This window comes from Plecotus auritus (assembly GCF_963455305.1).
Source record: "Plecotus auritus genome assembly, chromosome: 11".
Classification (NCBI taxonomy): Eukaryota; Metazoa; Chordata; class Mammalia; order Chiroptera; family Vespertilionidae; genus Plecotus; species Plecotus auritus.
The window spans coordinates 39,714,213-39,734,731 of NC_137777.1; the positions used below are offsets into that span (position 1 = coordinate 39,714,213).

The window sequence follows — 20,519 nt, forward strand, 5'->3', positions numbered from 1 at the left end:
TCTTTGCTTTCTGAATAAACTTTCTCTTGTGAGTTTGGGTCTTGTCTCTGAATGCTTTCTGAACCAGAACTCAAGAACCGAGGCCTACTTGTACCATTTACATGGGGAGTTATTTCTACAATTTATAGAAACCTCTCCTTGGGTTAAGGTACTCTTAGACTTCATAAACACATATAGAAACATGAGGGGACTTAGGCTTTAGCAAACTGATGGAGACTTTTGATGAATGACCCTCCCATCTTAAAATTCTCATAAATAGGAATTAGAAAGTTGAAACAAGGACAAAGTCATTAGTGATATAAACTCTGAATGTAGGAGTTCATATCCAGGATCTGCTTCTTGCTGGATGTTTGACCTGGAGTAGAGCACTTTATATTTCTAAGCCTCAGTCCCCTTTCTATAAAATACAGATACTATAGGCTCTTCCTCATTGGCATATTGTGATGTTTAATTAAATTAACCTGGTGAATATATTAAAAAGCCTCACTGATAGTGAGTTCCAAGACTATTAGCTATTATTATTATGGTAAGAATTGGAAGAAGAAAAAACAAAAAAGAATTGGAAGAAGAAAGTCCTTTTAATGGTATAGATGGGGGAAAAGGCAAGTCTAAATAAAGAGCAATAGCTTTAAATGAAAAGATAGATCAATGCTTGCAAGGTTTACTTTAACAGAAAAAAAAATTAAATACTTTTGAAAAATAAAATCCTTTCAAAAATACAGATTTTTTTAAAAAATCATAGTAATAAATACCTTCAGTGTATTGTTTTATAGCTTCTGGCATTGGTGTTGTAATTGATGACATTAGAGGCAATTAAACTATTCATTGGAAATCTGCATTGATGCAAATCAGAGAGGAAATAAACCACTTCAACTTTAGCTTCTGACATATTTACACTTGAAATCAAGGCTTTTGTTAAGTTAAACCAAAAAGAGCCACTTAGTGTAAGAAAGAGTTAAACTGGTTTAGGGATGTCCTATTTTTTTTTTTTTTTTTTTTAAAAAGGTTTGTTGGAAAATACTTGACAAATCTGCCTTTTAAAGCAACTGCAAAAATATTGTGACTGCTCTTTTGACAGTCTTCCTAGGAAACTTAGCCAATGTGAAAAAAACCGTGGTTGTCAAAATAACAAGCAAACTACATTTTGCAAGTATCAAGAGAAAAAGAAGCAAGAGTTTTTGATTTTATACAGTTGTGGTTTTTGTATATCTTACTGTGTGATAACTAAGAAAAATTAGCATTAAGGGTGGGTGAATAATGTCAGTTTGTTAGGTATATTCCTAAAAAGGTCTAACAAAATCTAAAGTTTTTATTTAGCTTGCAGAAATTACATTGGCCTATTGAGTAAGTATCTGAAGATTGCGGCTCACTTAAAAAGCTATATATTTATGGAAATAAACATTTTTATTAACATCTGTAAGCTTTGGTTTCTCAATAAAGACTGTAATAGTAATAAGTATGAATGTGCAGCTGTTTACCAGCTGTTACTCAGAAACTCTTACACAAGTACTTACTTCCCAGTAATGTTAACTGAGTACTAGAACCATATTACCTTCCTTAAAATGAGAAAGACAGGTATATATTCTGCTTTTGAACAGCTATATACTCAGGAGGTCTGTGTGTATTCAGAAGGAAGGGCCTTCAAGCTAACCACTTAATCTCCTTAGACAAACTGAGCTATGTTGTTCAAGCAGTACTTGGAAATTTTACCAAGACAAGCAACCCACTAGCATTGGAATCTTTTTATTGAAGATCTGTTATCGAAGAAAGAGCATCCAGCCTAAGATAAGAGTTTATTTGAGCCAAATTGACGACAATTGCCGGGAAGCAAAATCTCAACAGATTTACAAAATGCTCGGGAGAATGGCAGTTTTTTTAGCCCATTTTATATATCAAAGTAGGAGACGTGAAGATGGTTGCATGGTAGATTAGGGAGGCAGAAGAAAGCAAAGCTGGGAAATCTATGGGATTGGACAAAAAGCAAAACGAAGAGGCAACTACTTCTTTTACATTGATGGGTATAGAGTAGTTAGTTAATCATTCACATTACCTGCACATAGAGATGTAATTCTGGGAACGAGGTAACAATGAGGGTTTCTGTGATCTCCTGCTCTGGTGGGAGATCTGGCCTGGAAAAGGAGATTACTCTTAACATTTCAAAGATATGTTATCTTAGATGCACAAAGGCATTAGGTCATTTCAAAGGTAAAGAAGCTACAGGCCTAGGACGTGACTACCTACTATGCCTGGCTTTTAGTTAGACATTTTTACATTCACGGCACCCTGTGAAATTACTTTGGTCTCTGAGTTTGTAAGGCCCACCACTCAGACCATCCTTGAGTTTGTCAGGTTCAATATGTGGCCCCTCTTTAGTCCACACTATTATGTAAATGCACTGTGCAAAGCCCTAAAGAGAAGGGATGAATGAGACAGTTTTTGCTCCCAAAGAATTTGTTATCTTAACATGGATAGCTTGGGGACCTAAGAGAAGAAAACTCTTCCCCCCCTTTTTTTTTCCCTCTAACAACAGTTATTTTTTTTTTTTTATGTTATGGAATTACTTTTGCCCTATGCATGTATTATTTTATTGTTTCCTATTGTATTGGTTCAGTGATTACTACTTTGCCACTAAATTATTTCACTTCTTCAATTTGTTTGAGTCTCAGCTTTACACTTTAAAATTTTCAAATAAATATCAGAAAAGCAATGAACTCTACTTTTTAAAATATGATCCTGGTTTGGGGCCAACATGCCTGTGTTAATTTTCTAGACATTAGGCAAATGACAGGGACATGTTCCTGCCCTAAGTCCCAATTGTCCCATGGCCCTAGCAAGGAAAAATTTCAATTCAGGGTCTGATGTCCATTCCTTCCAAAATCAATATAACATTAATCTCACTGACATATCCCCAACTCTCTAATCCTGTATATTGGAAAAACACACACACACCCCCAAAAAACATGAAAGTAGGAAATGAAGATGATGTGTTCCACAGGATCTATCTCACTTTTTACAATAAAGCGTGGCCACAAGAAAAATAATTTTCTCTAATAATTATTAAGTAAAGTTCTGTTCCATTTATAATTATATCTACCTAACAACTCTCATGTCTTTAAACACTCTGGTAGCTTAAAGAAGAAATGCTGCATAACTAAAGGTATTTTATGCATATGAATTTACCGTAACTTCTCAAATTATGTAATGTAACACCAATAAAACATAAGTACTCCAGTTTAAGAAAATCTTTGCATTTTTAATTTTGTTTCTAATAAAAGTGCATGTTACTATGGAGAGAAAAACATGTGAACAAATAGTTTGAATCATGGGATTTAGTCCCTATTCCAAGGACTTAGACATTCCTTATCCTTCCCAAGCCTCACTTTTCTTAAATCTAAAATAGGGATTAGACTTTTGGGGAGGAGGGGGGGGGCTTTCCTTTACCCTCCAAGGTGCTTTTGGCTGGTCAAATAATTAAATTTACTTTTAACAGATTCACAACAGAAAAGCATCAAATCTAATTGGCATACATGCGTATGGGAACCCTACATACATGAGAGAGTTAGAGACCCCACATACATGAAAGAGCCAGAGACAGAAAAGGAGTATGAGGTATATGGGGCATTCTGAGCCAAGGAGGAGGGAAGGCCCCTTGGGGCTTCAGAGGGGAGGAAGGTCATTCTCAGGATGGTAAGAGCAGATGTTCAGTAATTAGAAGTTTGCCCTGCCCTATAGATAGGTCATAAAAAAGTTATTTCTGATAATAACTCTTATGGGCAAGGCACCTAATTGGAATTCTTTAAGGGACAGGTAAAAGTTTCTCTTAAGCCCACAGGGTCTTGATTGCCTTTAGCTCAAAATAATCCAGTGTCCAAGTGGCACATCTTGGGGAGGCAAGTTCTGAGCCCCTTTAATTTTGTCTATTATTCCTTCCAAAAGCAAAATTCTTCTGTACTCCCTGGACATAAGTGATGCCCATCCCTGCATCCAGTTTTCTACCTTTTTCATACCAATAACCTTTTTTTTTTTTTACACTGGGAAATATACATATTAAAATGAAAGATAATTGTCTGTATTTGACTCATTAGGTTTAGTATATACTCCACCTCAAACATCTGCAATCCTACCTCCAGGGAGACCAAACAACATCCAGTTCTTATTACCAAAATTCACATTTTCCTCATACTTGCTCTCCATACTTTCTAATATTATGTCTCATAAATTTAATTATCTGCTAAAATGAGGACTAATACCCAAGGCCCCAAACACTGATTTCTACAAATATATTTTTAAATAGGTTTTTAAAAATTTTGCTACTTTGTTGCCATATTCTATTGGATCTACTATCTTTTATTAAATTACCCTATTTATGGGTCACTGTTTTATTCTAAGTGCTTTAGCACTCCACATCACCCTTCTAACATTTACAGGGCAGCTCACATGACTTTTCAGCATTCTTGGGCTTGTGCTTCCTGGAGGAAACAACACTTCAGTGATGAAGCCATGCATCTGGTATGATGGCCACCACTGGCTCCAGTGTCACTTCCCATGCAGCTTATTGAGTCATCAAAAGCATGGGCAAATCTAATGCTTGTCCCATAGCTTGTGACTTCATTTAACAAGCAGTAATTTATCCTCTCTTTTTTAGAAGTATGTGGTTCAATATGAGTAAAGGCAGTAGAGTTTAGTGGAAGGACACTAAGTAAATGTGAGTGATTTAGAAGTGCATGATATTCCAAATGACAAGATTTGTTGTCATTTGGAATATATGATATATGATATTAATAGCAATGGACTAATTGTTATAGATATTTTTAGCATCGTAGGATTTTAGATGACACTTGTCATTTGTTTTAAGGGGAAAAAAAATCAAAGGGAGTGTTACCATCAAAAAATTCATCTGTAGAAGAAGCCTCACAGATTCCTATAGTCTAGCAGAAAAAACACTGATGATCAGAACTTGTCCTTGACTAATACTTAGATCACAGATGACTTCAGGGTCAAACTCGGACACAGTTTTGTTTTTTTAATATATATATATATAATTGATTTCAGAGAGAAAGGGAGAGGGAAACAGAGATAGAAACATCAACGATGAGCCCTAACTGGTTTAGAGCGTCAGCCTGCGGACTGAAGGGTCCCAGGTTCCATTCCAGTCAGGGGCATGTACCTTGGTTGTGGGCACATCCCCAGTGGGGGTTATGCAGGAAGCAGCTAATTGATGTTTCTAATTCTCTATCCCTCTCCCTCCCTCTCTGTAAAAATCAATAAAATACATTTTTTTTTAAAAGAAACATCAATGATGAAAGAGAACTATTGATTGGCTGCCTCCTGCAAGCCCCCTACTGAGGATCGAACCCACAACCCGGGCATGTGCCCTTGACCAGAATCGAACCCAGGACCCTTCAGTCCACAGTCCGACGCTCTATCCACTGAGCAAAACCAGCTAGGGCTCAGACATACTTTTAAGAATAAAGCATTTCACCAGAATTAGGAGAATCACATTCTCTAGCATTTTTTGTATGTCCCAACAGGTGCTGGAAAACTGGTGGTAGCAGCAGTAACATAAAAAGGAGAATCTTATGTGACCATTTGATCTTAGTGTATCCACGATGAAACACGGCCATCACAGAGATGGGCTTCTAAGCTGTCGATATCTTCTCAATTCTTGAAAGAGATGGTTTGCCTCAAAATAACACTGAATACAATTGAGTTGTGTCCAAATTAAAGTCAGCACAAATTATAAGAGCCCGTGGCTTGCTGAGTTCTCACAATTCCAACCATTTACTGAACTCCCCCCACCCCCTACAGCAGATCCTTCCCTCGTCACACTAACTTCTGGGGACTCAGCAGCATCACCTGCCCACAGCCCCATGGCACAGGGCTGCCTGTGACCATCAGGGTGCTGCAGACCCAGGTTGCCTCCCTCCCACCAAGTGAATGGAGTGCTCTCAGCCTCGCTGATCATGTGTTTACTGCGCTAAGTCAGGATTCTTGGCCAACCGGCAGCCCAAGGGGGAACCACGGTGTCTTAAGTGCATTAAATCTTCGTATTAGCCCCCTGGCTTGGTCAACCTTTATGTTGGCTTTGTTCTCTTTTTTTGAAGCATGACAAACAAGTGGTTTTTCTTTTTCACTTTAATGATTCTTTAAACAAAAAGGGGTAGTTTAGGGCTTTCTCCAAGGCTGATAGGTGTGTCTGTTTAATGAGGTTTTTATTGTACTGTATTGGCTTCCCTGAAAAGAAATTACGAGCAGCAAACAGCTGATAATAGAACAAGACTGGAAGAAACAATAACCAAGAGGAGGGAAATTAGTGTGGCAGCAGATGCAGGCGGTGCAGTTTGGGGATTAAATGCCACTTGCATTCTCCCTGGGCCACCACTGTCCTAGTAATAAAGTGGATGTGGGCACTTATGTGCCAGTTATGTGTGCGCAAAAGATATGGCTATAGATATAGACCCAGCTAAACTGCCATCTGTGGAGGAAGAAGGGTGGTGAGCTCAGCCTAGACAAAGATGAGTGAAACTCCGAGTGCGGGTTTACAAGGGCTGGTCGGTTACCATGGAAACTAATTGGCGCTAATAAGTAAAGGGACATTTTAACTGTGGGAACAGAATAGGAGGGCCTATTTTTCAGTATCACCGTTACCTACAATTAATTTTTTCATTTTCACAATTATCCTTACTTAATTCCTATGATGAAGCTCTTCCCTCCGCACACAGCCTCACCCTCATCAACAAACTTTACATTCAAATGCTGAATATCCTCTTTTAAAATGTGCTGTATTTCAGGTTTAGATCTTTCAAGACAGAATCAATTTCACTTTTTTTTCTCCTTAAAAAATAAACTGTTTGCAGATGGCAAGGAGAAAGGAAGGGAGGGAATGGAAAGTTCTTAACTTCTAAACTGACACTGCTGAGCACTGAAGCTGGCTGCAGGGAGAGGGAAGCCGGGACCTTATCCTACAGCACCAGCTTCAGGTTTTTCTTTGAGTTGATTTTCCCTAACAAAAGCATTTCAGAACATCAACCAAGAAACACACGCACACACACACACACACACACACACGCCAAAAAAAGTGTCTTGTGGACTTATTTTGCAAAGGTAATGTTTACAGACACTCGCAGGGAGCAAGAATTAAGATCATAGCAAATGGGCAGCAGCTATTGCTCAACTTGTACTTTCCTTAAAGCAAGTTTTAAGTAGAACAAATTGCTGAAGTTTGCAAAGAGAAGTCGTGACTGAGATTTAATGAAAAGGTTGACAACTAAGTTAGAAGCAAAGTGTGTTAAAAAAGCACTTTCAACAACAATGTGGGTCAGAGCCGGGGACACTTGGGAAATGTCTTTAAAAAGGTGTGTTACAAGCACAGGGTTGATAAAACACCTTCACTGTTTCTTAGGTTTTACTTTTGTAAGTTAATTTCCAGTTTAAGAGAATGCAAACTACGTTAATAATGTCTCCGGGGTCTTCAAAATCTATGCAGTTGAGGTAGTCCAGATTTCCAGACGTGAGTCTGGTTGGATTAACATATATATATATATATATATATATATATATATATATATATACACACACACACACACACACACACACACACACACACATATATTTTTTTTTAAATGAAAAAAAATTGCCTTACAATAATTGGCACAATTAAAAATGTTATGGTGCCCAAGGGAAGTTTTAGCCCTGTGGTGCCCCTCGCCATTGCTGAATGTCTCTGTGTTGATTATGTATCTGGGTTTAGCTGATTAGTCGTAGTGGTTTAGTGAATATACTATGTACTGTGAAACGGACACCTCATAATCACTTCTGGGAAGAAACTGAGCAAATGAATCAGTACTTGAGCTTCTGGTTCTGTTTTTCTCTCCTTTCCTACAGCCCAGTGACAGGAAAAATTCACTATCTGAACATTATGGTTCTCTAATCTTGTGCTCCAGAAAATTGTACCAGGAGTCATTTTTAAGTATCGTAACATAATATCACAGAAAAATTCCTGAAAAAAACAACAACATGCTAGTCAAGTCAGTTTTGCTAGCTATTGAAATGCTTGTTTGTGATACTGGCGCTCTGAGTATTTGATAGCTATCTATTTATAGTCTATAAGATTTTAATGCTTTAAGCATGTTGAAATTTTTTTTTGGGGGGGTGGTTATTCCAGTAGTTCCCCTCACATTTCAAACAAACTCAAAATTTAAAATGTTGGCTTCCCACACACACTGTCAGGGAGCTGATAATATTTCAAATTCCTGGTTTTCAAAATTCCTTAAGAGGTCTGATTAACTTATTTAAAAGGTGAGATTTGCAGCCATGAGATTATATTCAGATATCGCCTAAAAGCGGTGTAACAAGTATAGCCATTTTCGAGTTCAGACTGCTATCAGAGTAATTAGTTCTATAAAACAGTTTAGAGAAAAGAAGAAAGGAAGGAAGGAAGAAACGCAACGTAAGAAGGAGGTATTGAAATGACCCAAAATGGAAACCATTTCAAAGCAAAATTGTTAATGAGCTGTTGGAGCGATATGGACGTTATAAGTGCAATTAACTAGGAGCCCATAAAAATAATCAATGACAGAGAGCAGCTCTCCGGTGCCGAGGGCTTTTACAAAGCGACGTCTGCGGACGCAGCAAGTGATGCAGTGAAGGCCACCGCTACCTATGGGCGCGCGTGCCACTTTCCACGCGTGGAAACCAAAATGAACTTCACTGACTAGTCCTGAAGTTGAGCCTGTGGCGAACAGGGAAGCCGTATGTGGGAACAGAGAAGTTTCTGCTCCAAGCTGCGCCCCCACCCCCTTCCTCCCAAGGCATGCTGGAGGCAGCCACGATTTAATCAAGGGAAGGTAGGAGTTTAGATTTCAAAATGTAGATAGATGTCACATTTCCGTGCAAACCGCTCCTGCAGGAACGCTTTACCAGGCTATCAAGAGGAATCTGTAATTTCGGGGGCGAGGAGGAGGAGATGGCCCTCACTAGGTCGGCAGGAAAAGAGTTTTTAGGGTTTCTGTGCGTCCCACGGAGGGTCCCCAACGTCCCCGGGGAGCGCAGGGAGTTGTGAAAAGTAACGCGCAACTGGCCACCGGGAGAATCCATTCCCTCCACCTTCTCGTTAGCACCTCCCACTTCTCTTTTTATAGCCGCCCTTTCTCTGAGCCAATCTCAGGTTACTGGACCGGGAGTTCTCAGACCTCCACTTTCAGCCCTGCCCTCAGCCTCCGTCGGTGAGAGGCACCAGCCCCAGCAATTGGATTGGGCAGCCCGTCTTGACACACCACTGTGCTGAGTGCTCGCGGACGTGTTTCACCAGATGGTTGGGGTTAGTGTGTGTCATCACGTTCGAGTGGGGATTAGGAGCAGGAAGGCTGCCTCGCTGGAGCTGTGTGGTCTCCTCCAGGGGAGAGTTGCAGGCATCAGAACGACTTTGCTTGTGGAGCAGGAGGAGGGATTCGTTTTCTGCAGCCCCAAGACAAGCAGGGTTTTTCCCCCCAGGTAAAGTCAAAGAATGCCTCTCTCTCTCTCTCTCTCTCTCTCTCTCTCTCTCTCTCTCTCTCTCTCTCTCTCTCTCTCTCTCTCGTTTGAATGGAATGCTAGCACAGCGCACTTGTCAAAGCCAGTTGTTACTATCTTCTCAATGCTGCTATTGTGCGGCTGACAGATAACAGGGAGCGTCGCTTGGGCTTGGCTCTCTGCAGAACTAACACTCCCCCTGCCTTGCTCTTGAAGGTGCAGCTAAGGAAATGCCTGTTGGAGCCGTGCGTGTACCCTTTAACATCCTATCCTCTTTGCACACTCCAAGTGGGAGCTCTACATTGCTCCCACAGGATGGATGAGGCCAAGAAAGCGTCCGTGTTAGCTTTCAAAATGAAAATTCACTTCCAAACTGTTGCATTTTACCACTCCATTTATAAAGATTCCTGTCAGGGTCTATTACTGAGTGGCTGGTAGAGATGAAATGCTTTCTGAACTGATTTTTGCCATGTTGATTGTGTCTGATTTACGGCGGGCCACGGTGTTTTTAAACCATCTTGGGGATGGGGCTCTGAAGTTGGAAAACTCCTTAGGAGCAGCCGCAGCCCTCGGAGCAGCTGATAGAAGAGCTTTGAAACAAAAATGCTTAGAGCTAGAAGAGAAACAGAAAAGGAGGAAGTGGGAACAAGCTCTTTAACTTAACCCTCAGCAGCTGCAGGGAGCAGTGGGCGGTAATTCATTTGCAGATCTGTTTGTGAAAGTTTTACAAGTCATTGAAAACTGCTGCAGCATCTCTGTAAGGGATCATTAAAGTCACTACATTTATGGGTTTTAAACGGGCTATCTGAAGTGTTAATTAAATGTAAATAGATTTTTTTTCTGGCTTAGTTATAAACAAGCGTGTTTTCTTTGTGTGTGTGTGTGTGTGTTTTTTTAAAAGGTCTTCCTTATAAATTAATCATTGGAAATGAATGGTCATCCCAAAGCTTGAGCAACAGATAATGAGTTTTCAACTTGTGTGTAACGTAACCACTCTGCCCAGAGCACCCACCAAAATTAAATCGAACTGAAAACAACAGTGGGATTTCTATACTATGCTTAGTCTGTGGTATAAAGAAGGCCTTCCGAATGGATGCCCTGTTTTTACAGGGATCAAAAACTAAATTTTCAGTGTTGAAATGTTTGATCAAGCTAGGGGAGTCGGCGAGGTACTCCTTTTGCGCCCTCGCAGACTTGCCTCCCTCATCAATATTCATGTGCCGGTGGTGCTCAGGATTCTGGCTCCCAGCGGACTTTCACGTTGGGTGGAGAAACCCAACACCATTCTCACCCGCCACAGGTGAAGAGGCTCAATGAATAATACTGTATGCCAGCTCTTCTGAAATAGGAGCTGCTTAATAGGTTGCATAACAGGATTTATGGCTCGTGCTTTGTGATTTTTATATTCATCTGGATAAAGATGCCCCTAAAGTTATGTTTCAAGTTGCATTATTTACACTTTTTACAACCAGATAGTCGATGTGTTGAATTCCCTTCTTAAAAAGTTATGATTCCAACGCTATTTTAGTGCAGTGTTTACTCGTGATTCAGAATGTGCTCCGGATATGGTCTGAGCAGTTCAATGAGAAAACAGCCTCATAAATAAGCAGGCGGTTACTAGGACTGAGCATTATCCGATTCCCAATATTACATAACCAAAATAGGACTAAGTTCGTAAGCTGGAGTCTTTTGGAATTCCAGTCATTCCATTTTGGTTTTAGCGTGGAGCAGGGGTATAGGAAACTGACCCACGCTGCCTCGGTTAGGACTGCACACTGCCTGTGGCAGGTCTGGTGCTGACTAGTGATGCCATTTTTCACCATCACGGAAATATTTCAGGAGAAAAAGTTCCTCCTCGCAGATGTGCTTCTCCATGAGGCGCGGTGTGATGGCATCTTACAAAGGCAAGTAAGTCGCTGTTTGGCCACAGTAGCCCCACAAGCATATGCTACTGCTGTTGCAGATTGACCACCAGGCCACCTGCCCAGGGAGTCTGACAATATGGGACAATCACCAACCTTCCCACGCCCACCCCCCCCACCACCACCAAGTCAGTTGTACATAGGACTAGGCAAGATGGAAACAAGAGCCCAGCCGGTGTTGCTCAGTGGTTAAGCATCGACCCATGCACCAAGAGGTCTCCGGTTCGACACTTAGGGCACATGCCTGGGTTGTGGGCTCATCCCCCACAAGGAGCATGCAGGAGGCAGCCAATCAAAGTTCTCTCTCATCAATGTTTCTCCCCCCCCCCCTTTTCTTTTCCTCTCTCTCTAAAAAAAAGTCAATAAAAATATGTTTTTTTAAAGGTGGAAACAAGAAAGGAAGTGTTGAGGAATAATTAATTCACACCTTGAGAAGACCAAATTGTGTGTTAGTCCCCCTAATATGAAGTCACGGAGCAAAACTTAAAAGGGTCTGCTTGAAAGACAGTGCCCACAGGGCAAGCCCAGTCTCTTGTCACACTCTGAATGGACTGTTGCAGATGGTACACATGCAGAGACATATTTATGGTGACTTCTGCATGCCTTAGTTTGACATTTGGATTCTTTGTGACAGCACTTGGGCCGGTAGCACACATGAATTTCCCATCAGTATTCCAACAGCTGTAAAAGTGTTTGAGCACCAGGGGTCTCTGGCTCAGGGAGTGAAGAACGGGGGTGCAGATCTCAGTTTGCACTATTGATGTGTCCCGCTATCCTGGCATGCAATAAGGGGACGCATCCTCAAAGTGAAACGTGATCTGAAAGCTGGATTCATTAATTTACAAAATCCATGTTTATGGTGGGATGGAAAACTAGGGTACATTAATCCAGGTAGTCAGTGAACTCAAGGTAAATTATGAGGAGGGACCTTCATCAAAGAACTAAAAGGGTCCTACTCTGTTTTTTCCCAAGGAAATATATGTGACTTCAGGGACATCGTTGTGGTCATTGCCATTGTAATAATAGAGACAAATGGCAACGGTGACACTTTGCATTACTTTTCTTAAGTATATCTGTCTATCCATATGGGGATGGGTAGGAGCTTGGTTCTTTTGTGTTTTAGATTTTAAATGGTTTTATTTTTTAAAGATCCATGAAGTGGATTTCTGATACTGAGTATTGAGCTTTCCCCAACCACTGCCACATGGATGCGGCCAACCAATGGGTCAGGTCAAGACATCTGGTCTTTTTTGCCCTGTGCAATATTTTTGGATGCAAAGCATAAAGCAAATTTAAGGGGGTTAAAATTTTTAAGAAGGTGTTTCTAAATAGAGTCTTTTTTTAAAATCATAATTATTGACTTTGAAGAAAAAGAGGCTCAAATATAAAATTAAGATTTTGGTCATATGGTAAATTTACCTACTTTAGGTTAGATCCATGGCGGGGCGGGTGGGGGGGCGTGGGGGAGGGGTTGGTATTTGAAAGAAGATTTTTTTGGAAAAAGTTTGTCCTAAATATGTTTCCTATTTAAAATATTTTCAATTCTATCTCAATATGCTAGGAAGAAGAATTAGCCTGGTAGCTATTTTTTTTTTTTTTCCTTCTCACCCCATAGCTAATCTGTCATCAGATTCTGCAAGTCCTTCCTTTCAAATGTCTCCACATCTGGCCCACAGCTACTGCTCCAGTGTGATGAGCGTATCACACGTGGCTCATTACAACAACCTCCTAACTGGTCCACTGCCTCTTCCGTCCACCATGGCAGACTGCACTTCCACAAACACTTCTTCCGTCAAAGCTTTTCCCAGCTGAGAAGTCCCACATGGACCCTCGGTTTGAATTTCTCAGTCTGAGGGGCTGGCCCTCTGTTATTTGGCCCCAACCTTCTGACCCTATCTCCCACCAAATTCCTATAGCAATAGCAGTCTATCCTTGCCTGCAACTGAAGTGGCCAGATCAATGTCCCCCCTTCCTGGTCTCTTCTCTAATCCCTAACCATTCCAGTTTTCTATCTGGTTATCTGCAAAATGAGAATTTATCATCATGTATGTGGTTTTTCCTAGTTCTATGTTAAAAGACTGTGTGTAGAACATCCTCATCATGTCTACTACGTCTGTGTCCTACAAAGTTTCAGCTTAAATTCCACCTCCTCCAAGAAGCCTCCCCTACTACATCTCCTGGTGATGTTTTCCTTAGCTTGAAGATGACCATTAGTTACCTATGATTTGCACTTAGCAAAATCACCCTGTTTTTAATCCTGCTTTCTACTTTGCCTTTTTATTCTTGACTCCTTAGATATGGTGAAGTCTCCTAAAACATGGACTGGCCTGGGCCACTTTGAGCCCCACAGAAAACGTTCATAAATGTGTGTTGACAAGCTCACAGGGACATTCAAACATCCCAGGCACTTTCCCCTCTAGTTCCACCTATAAGAGGAAGGTGGGCCAAAACCGGTTTGGCTCAGTGGATAGAGCATCAGCCTGCGGACTGAAGGGTCCCGGGTTCGATTCCGGTCAAGGGCACGTAACTTGGTTGCGGGCACATCCCCAGTGGGAGGTGTGCAGGAGGCAGCTGATCGATGTTTCTCTCTCATCGATGTTTCTAACTCTCTATCCCTCTTCCTTCCTCTCTGTAAAAAATCAATAAAAATATATATTTTAAAAAAAAAAAGAGGAAGGTGGGAGGGGAGGGTGCGGGGGGGGGGGCGGGCGGGAATGATGAAACCTGAATGGTTATATTTTGGGGTAGCTTAGGAAAAATGCCTCTTAAGCAAAATATGATATTATTGCCCCAAATTAAGCATGTGTATCATATGAAAAACCCTTATCTACTTCAGTTTTCTATAACTATGGTAGAAATTATACCTATTAGCTAGCTGCCCTTCTAAGTTATAAAATTTCAAATATGATTTGGAAGCAGGATGGTACAGTCCTTGGGTTGAGACAGACTGGTGTTCTAATCCAGGCACCATCTCTCACTAGCTGTGTGGCTGTGGACCAGTGACTTCACCGCTCAGTTCTTAAAGTCTGTAAAGCGGAGATAAGAATACTTTCCTTGGGGATGTTATGCAGAAAATGCATTAAGCACCTGGCTCAGCTGCACGTGCAATAAATGGAAGAGAAAGAAGGCTGGTAGGTGCATATAGAGATATGGATCTAGGTTGCATGACTGTGTTCAACTTAATATGTCAGTCATTCTATCTACTTATGGTGTGTCTTTAGCCATATCTTCTGCCACCAAAGGTGGGAGGATAGGAAAGGGAGAGTGAGAGAAAGAGAAGAGAGGGAGGGAGGGAGCTGCTTTGGGCATTTAGGGATTTGGAGCAACCGAGTTAATGGATCTGTATGGACAATGGTGACAGTTGAATACTCGTTGCTGGGAGGAGCAGGGTCCTGGGTCCTGCATGAAAGGATGATAAAGAGCAGGCGCTGGGCCGCAGTGCTGGGGAAACAAAGGACTGAGCGGTGGACCCCAGCGGGGAGTGGAATTCGCCGAAGGGTCATGTGCTCTTCTTCCTTCCTCCTGGCCCACTATTTAGAAAGTAATAATAACTTGGCAAAACATTGTAGAGAGTCAGGTCAAGCTTCCAGAAGTAATTGGTAAAGCAAGATACCACTTAGACAAAACAAAGGGGCTTGGACATTTGCCGTCCCTCATGTCCAAACCAAATGTAACAAAAAGCTGAAAGCAATCAGCTTGAGCTGGTCTGTCTCCAAACTCGGCATCCACCATCCACCATCCACCATGCCTTCAGTCCACAGCCTTTCCCCACCAGGGCAGCTGGCTGATAAGTCAACCTACAAAGCCTGAATGCCACTGAGCAAATAGGTCCTTGGACACTGGTCATTCAATTTCAGTGTTCAGGATCTAGGGTTAGATCAAAGAATATTCTCTCTGATCCTGATCATCTGGTCTGCACCTGCCCCAGGCCCGAGAGAGGAAAGAAACGGAACTCGGCTAGGATAAAGGGCAAGGCAGTATTGCGGAAGATCCCTCCCTCTCCCCAGCAAACGTGTCTATAAACCTTTCAAAACAAAGCATAACAGTTTGTTGCTTGAACTCGTCTTCAGCTGTAGCATCTAAACTAGTTCCATTTGCCCTCAAAATTCGTGACCCATGTTCAATCATGCATTAAAGCTTTGTTAAAAAAAAATGTGGCTCTCCACTTCACCTTCAAAGGTAAATCCTTTTCCATTCTGGTTTTTAAAACTATACAGCTACAGATCAGTAGGAAACTATTTCTACATTTTCTAAAATGTGAAGCCAAGGGACTTGGACATGTCACTGTTTAACAGTGGTGGGTGACGTTGATATTAAATTGCAATGGTGAATAAATGAACACTCACATCATGTTTCTGGGTAAGAAATCTTCATGAGAAAAGGTAGAATCTCCCAAAACTAATCTACGCCCATTCATGTAATACTAATCAAATCCTCACACAAGGTTAGGTGGCTACGAGGGAGCAAAGTTTGGGAACCAGAAGAGCCCAGATGGCTCTGGTTAAGTTTCATCTGGATAATAAACTCATGAGCAAGCCTAGACACCTTTGCAAGGGAAGAGTGCCATGGTAACAAGGGGGCTTGTTTTATCACATATCCGAGCATGTTATAAAACGGTAGTTATTGAATTTTCTGTTCACTGGATGGCGATTTTCATTTACCTTTGTGTATTTTTGCTTTTGTTGTGTTCTATTCAGTCTCACTTCCATCGTTTGTTGGAATTGCCATATCTTCAGTTCAGCTGCAAATTGCTGTTGCTAGATATGAGTTATGTTGCCACTGTTAACTGAAACCCCGAACCAGCCATTTATTACTTTGTGTTACGGTTTTTCCCCATCTGCAAAGAGGGCTACTAAACTACATGCAACTTGTCCACGCTGTAGAATACAGAAAAGGCCTGGGACAGATTTGTCTCAAGAACTCAGGAAAATCCTTCTGAACCCATTCCCTTGATGAAAGAGGCCCAAAATATACCAATGTAAACAGCGTTCCATTTTTCTGAGCAATGACACAGCATTCCTAATAAACAAAATGGAAATCTGAATTACAGAGAGTTTTGAGTTTTGTGTATTTTGTAGTATGGCGGTGCAAGTCAGAGGCAACGCCTGCTACATTAACTTAAAATAAAACTGAAAGTTAGACCCTTATGAAATATCCCAGAGTCCTGGTGAGAAATGATTAATTGCATGCTGAGTGTGCTTTTATTGATAAGTTAATTTAGAAGTGTGCACCTGTGGATTTATCTTCAAGCTTGTATCACTAATAAGGCTTAACACCAAAATCACCTTTCTATAATATAACATGTCCTCTGAATAGACTTCCTGCCAGTTTAAAGCCTCCCCCTTGACCCTCACCTGCCAATAATTAATCTTCCCTTAAATAGAACGTCCTAGTAAACAGATGTGCTTGCTATTGCGTCCAGATATTCTGGAAATCTCAGCTTTTAACTTTCATGTAAAAGAAATGCATCCCAGAAAAGAGAGTCCCCTACAAATCATATGCTCCTTTTTTCCTCTTGAGAGCTTCATGCTGCTAAAAGAAAGGAAAGTGTTCTGAATTTAGCAGATGAAGAAAAGCACAGGCAGGTAATATGTTTTATTTGAGACACCTGGAGGTTTCACATGTGTTATCACCTTTTTCATATATGACATCTATATTTAGTTAAAGGGACTTGGGGGAATCTACTCAATAGCAAACAGCTTAAATTACTTTTTAGCAGTTGAGTTGATGCCCTAAGGAATAACCATAATGCACCTTCTAAATATAATCAGAGGCCAAAGGGACAGGCTTTAGAAAGCTCCATCAATGTGTTAATTCATTTATTCCAGGTGGATTTGAGCACTTCCTATGTAGGAATTTTTTTCCTAGTGCAGAGAAGAATACAAGATAATATAGGACACTCTCCTTGCTCTGAAAATATATCTAATTTAGCTGTGGGGGGAAAGACATGAACACAATTCTTAGTAATCATGGAAAGGATTTTGTGATTAAATATCAATTATTAGTACTAATTAAGTAAAAGGGATGTCAACAGAGCCCCCTGTTGGAGGAGCTGGAACCTGAGCTGGGCAAGACTTTGCTCAATGTCCCTAAGCAGATGAATCAGAGCAGTGATTCATCCCCACCTATAAACTGTGTGCGGACAATGCGTTTACCCTCTTTTTCACTGTTTCCTTCCCTATAAGATGGATATGTGTTTATCATAAAAGGCTGTTATAAAGGTTAAATGAGATAATACAAATAAGATACTTAGTACAGAGCATAGAACATAGTAAGCACTCAAATAGCTGTATTTTTTTTTACAAGTAAAAAGAATGGGTGAGCTAGGGCTTGGTGTTAAACTGAGTGTGACATTTTCAAATAAAGACACAGTATTTTTTAATCAGAGAATTGGCAGAGATGCAGTTTGGGAAGACAATGAAGGGAGGCACTGGGCAAAGAGGAGAAGGAGGAACGGTGGGAGGATTGGGAGAAAAGAGCGATCAATGACAGAAGACAGAAGAGAAAGGAGAGAAGGAGAAAGAGTGTGGTCCTCTTGTTATCGGGAAGTTGAGGTATCCCTTTCCCCAATGAGTGCTGGGAGTGGAGTTCTTTTTTTTTTTTTTTTTAATTTTTTTTAAAATATATTTTATTGATTTTTTACAGAGAGGAAGAGAGAGGGATAGAAAGTTAGAAACATCGATGAGAGAGAGACATCGATCAGCTGCCTCCTGCACGCCCCCTACTGGGGATGTGCCCGCAACCCAGGTACATGCTCTTGACCGGAATCGAACCTGGGACCCTTCAGTCTGCAGGCCGACGCTCTATCCACTGAGCCAAACCGGATAGGGCTGGGAGTGGAGTTCTTACAATATCTGGAGAGAAAGAATTTTCTGAGACTCGCATGGGAAGATGAGTGGTTTTTATTTGTGTAGACATACATCTCTGTGTTTCTAAAGCCTCATTTCCCTTAATCCATTCCTGGAAGAAGCGCAGCTGGGGATTCAGTAGAGCTAAAAGCAAAGCCAGTGTCCAGAGTTTCCCTTCCATGTTGCAGCAGGGTCCAGTTCAGCATCAGGCTAGTTCAGCATTAGTCCATTGTGTGTAGTGTCCATATGATGGTGGGCCATGTGGGCAAATGCAGGGGAGCCAACTCTCAACTAAGAAAATGCAACTTGTCCACCCCATAGAAATACAGAAAAGTTGGTGGTGGAGAGGGATATATAATTTAAAGAGAGTCTAGAAACAAGAAGAGATGAAGTATTTAAGTTGTTTCTGCTCATAAACCTTCATCTTCTACTTTGGAAGAGATAGGTTGGCATCCATTTGTAGAATATATGGATAACTTATTTTACAAATGATAAAGGCACTCCCTTCTTCACTAACCATAAAGACAAATCATTCCTAATTTTAAAGTTTAAAAAAGATTTCCCTGCCTCCCTGCTTTTCTTTCTATGACCTCTTGCTTGGAGCTATTATTTCTTTTTTCCTTTAAATATATTTTTATTTCAGAGTGGAAGGGAGGGGGAGAGAGAGATAGGAACATCAGTGATGAGAGAGAATCATTGATGAATGCCTCCTCACTCTTCCTACTGTGGATCGGGCCCACAACCCGGGCATATGCCCTGACTGAGAATTGAACCATGATCTCCTGGTTCAGTGGTCGGCAAACTCATTAGTCAACAGAGCCAAATATCAACAGTACGACGACTGAAATTTCTTTTGAGAGCCAAATTTTTTAAACTTCAACTTCTTCTAACGCCACTTCTTTAAAATAGACTTGCCCAGGTCGTGGTATTTTGTGGAAGAGCCACACTCAAGGGGCCAAAGAGCCGCATGTGGCTCACGAGCCGCAGTTTGCCGACCACTGTCCTGGTTCATAGGTTGACGCTCAACCACTGAGACATGTCAGCCAGGCTATTCTTTTATTTCTCTTTCAGTCACACTTCATTTTAAGATTCTCTTAAATGGGAGAGTCGTTTTTTACTTACCTCATTATACAATTTTATTAGAGGTCAAAGATTATATTTGCCATTTCAAACTCTTGCACTAGATATTGGGAGGCAGCATGATTGAAAGAATACGCTACTTGAATCAGCAAGATTTGGAATTAAAATGTGGTCCTATTTCTAGAAATGTGTGGGAATAGCATTGACCTGTGGAGACTTGACAGCATTTTGGTTCCTCAAAAGAGACTTGGGTTCCATTCAAGTTTTTTTTTTTTTTTTTTTTTTTTTTTTTTTACTTGGTCATTTTTATTTAGCATTATACTGTCCATTAGCAGATGAATGAATACAGATGTGATACCCAAGCAAGTGCACACAAGGAATATTATTCACCCATGTTATATTTTAAAATTTACATTATATTTTATTTATTATCCACATAATCACAATTTTATCTATGCAATAAAGTATTCATTTTTTAATTAAAAATGTCACACACACATACAACCCCAGAAAAATACTCACTACAGGGTCCCACTCTCAGAGATTTTGATTTAATTAGTCTGGAATGGGATCTGGGCATAGATATTTTGTAAAGTTCATCGTGAAACTTTAATGTACAGCCGGACTGGAGAGCACTGCTCTAAATCACACAGCCAAACTACTTTCCAAAAGGGTCGCACTGATTTACAACAGACTCAGTTACATGTGACACACAGCTATTTTCACCAATATTCATCATATGGTTATAGATCACCTGAGTGTTCAAGGTATGGCCTCAAGTTCAGAAACATGGGCATCACTTGCAGACTATGAGAAAATGCAGAAAGTTTTTTTCTCTGCTTCCATGAATCAGGATCTAAGTTTTAACAAGACACCCTGGTGATTTGAACACACATTGAAGTTTGAGAAGCACTGTTGTAAAATACCTTTTCTTAACTTGATAAGGCGAAAACCATATCTTTTTTTTATTTGAACTTTCAACAATTCAACTTTTGAGGTTAAACTTTTCCTTCCATATGTTTGTTGTCCATTCTCTAGTGCTTTTTAAAAATATTGCCCATTTCCACCCTTTGCCTGTTTTAAAATTAGGGCTATTTTCTCAGATGTTTTTTTTTTTTTTTTCAAATTTTTATTAAGGTATTATATGTGTACATATCTT

The 20,519-nt window shown here is 40.6% G+C and overlaps 1 protein-coding gene across 4 annotated transcripts in view; it reads left to right on the forward strand.

The window, feature by feature from the left end:
* The first annotated feature begins 9,164 nt into the window (after positions 1-9,164).
* Positions 9,165-20,519, forward strand: part of SULF1 (sulfatase 1) — a 170,827-nt gene continuing 159,472 nt past the window's right edge. For 3 of the 4 annotated variants that reach the window (XM_080646253.1, XM_080646255.1, XM_080646248.1), the window contains exon 1: positions 9,165-9,492. The gene's annotated coding sequence lies outside the window, so the exon portion shown is untranslated. The remainder of the gene's footprint in view (positions 9,493-20,519) is intronic. The other variant, XM_080646251.1, reaches the window with a different exon arrangement.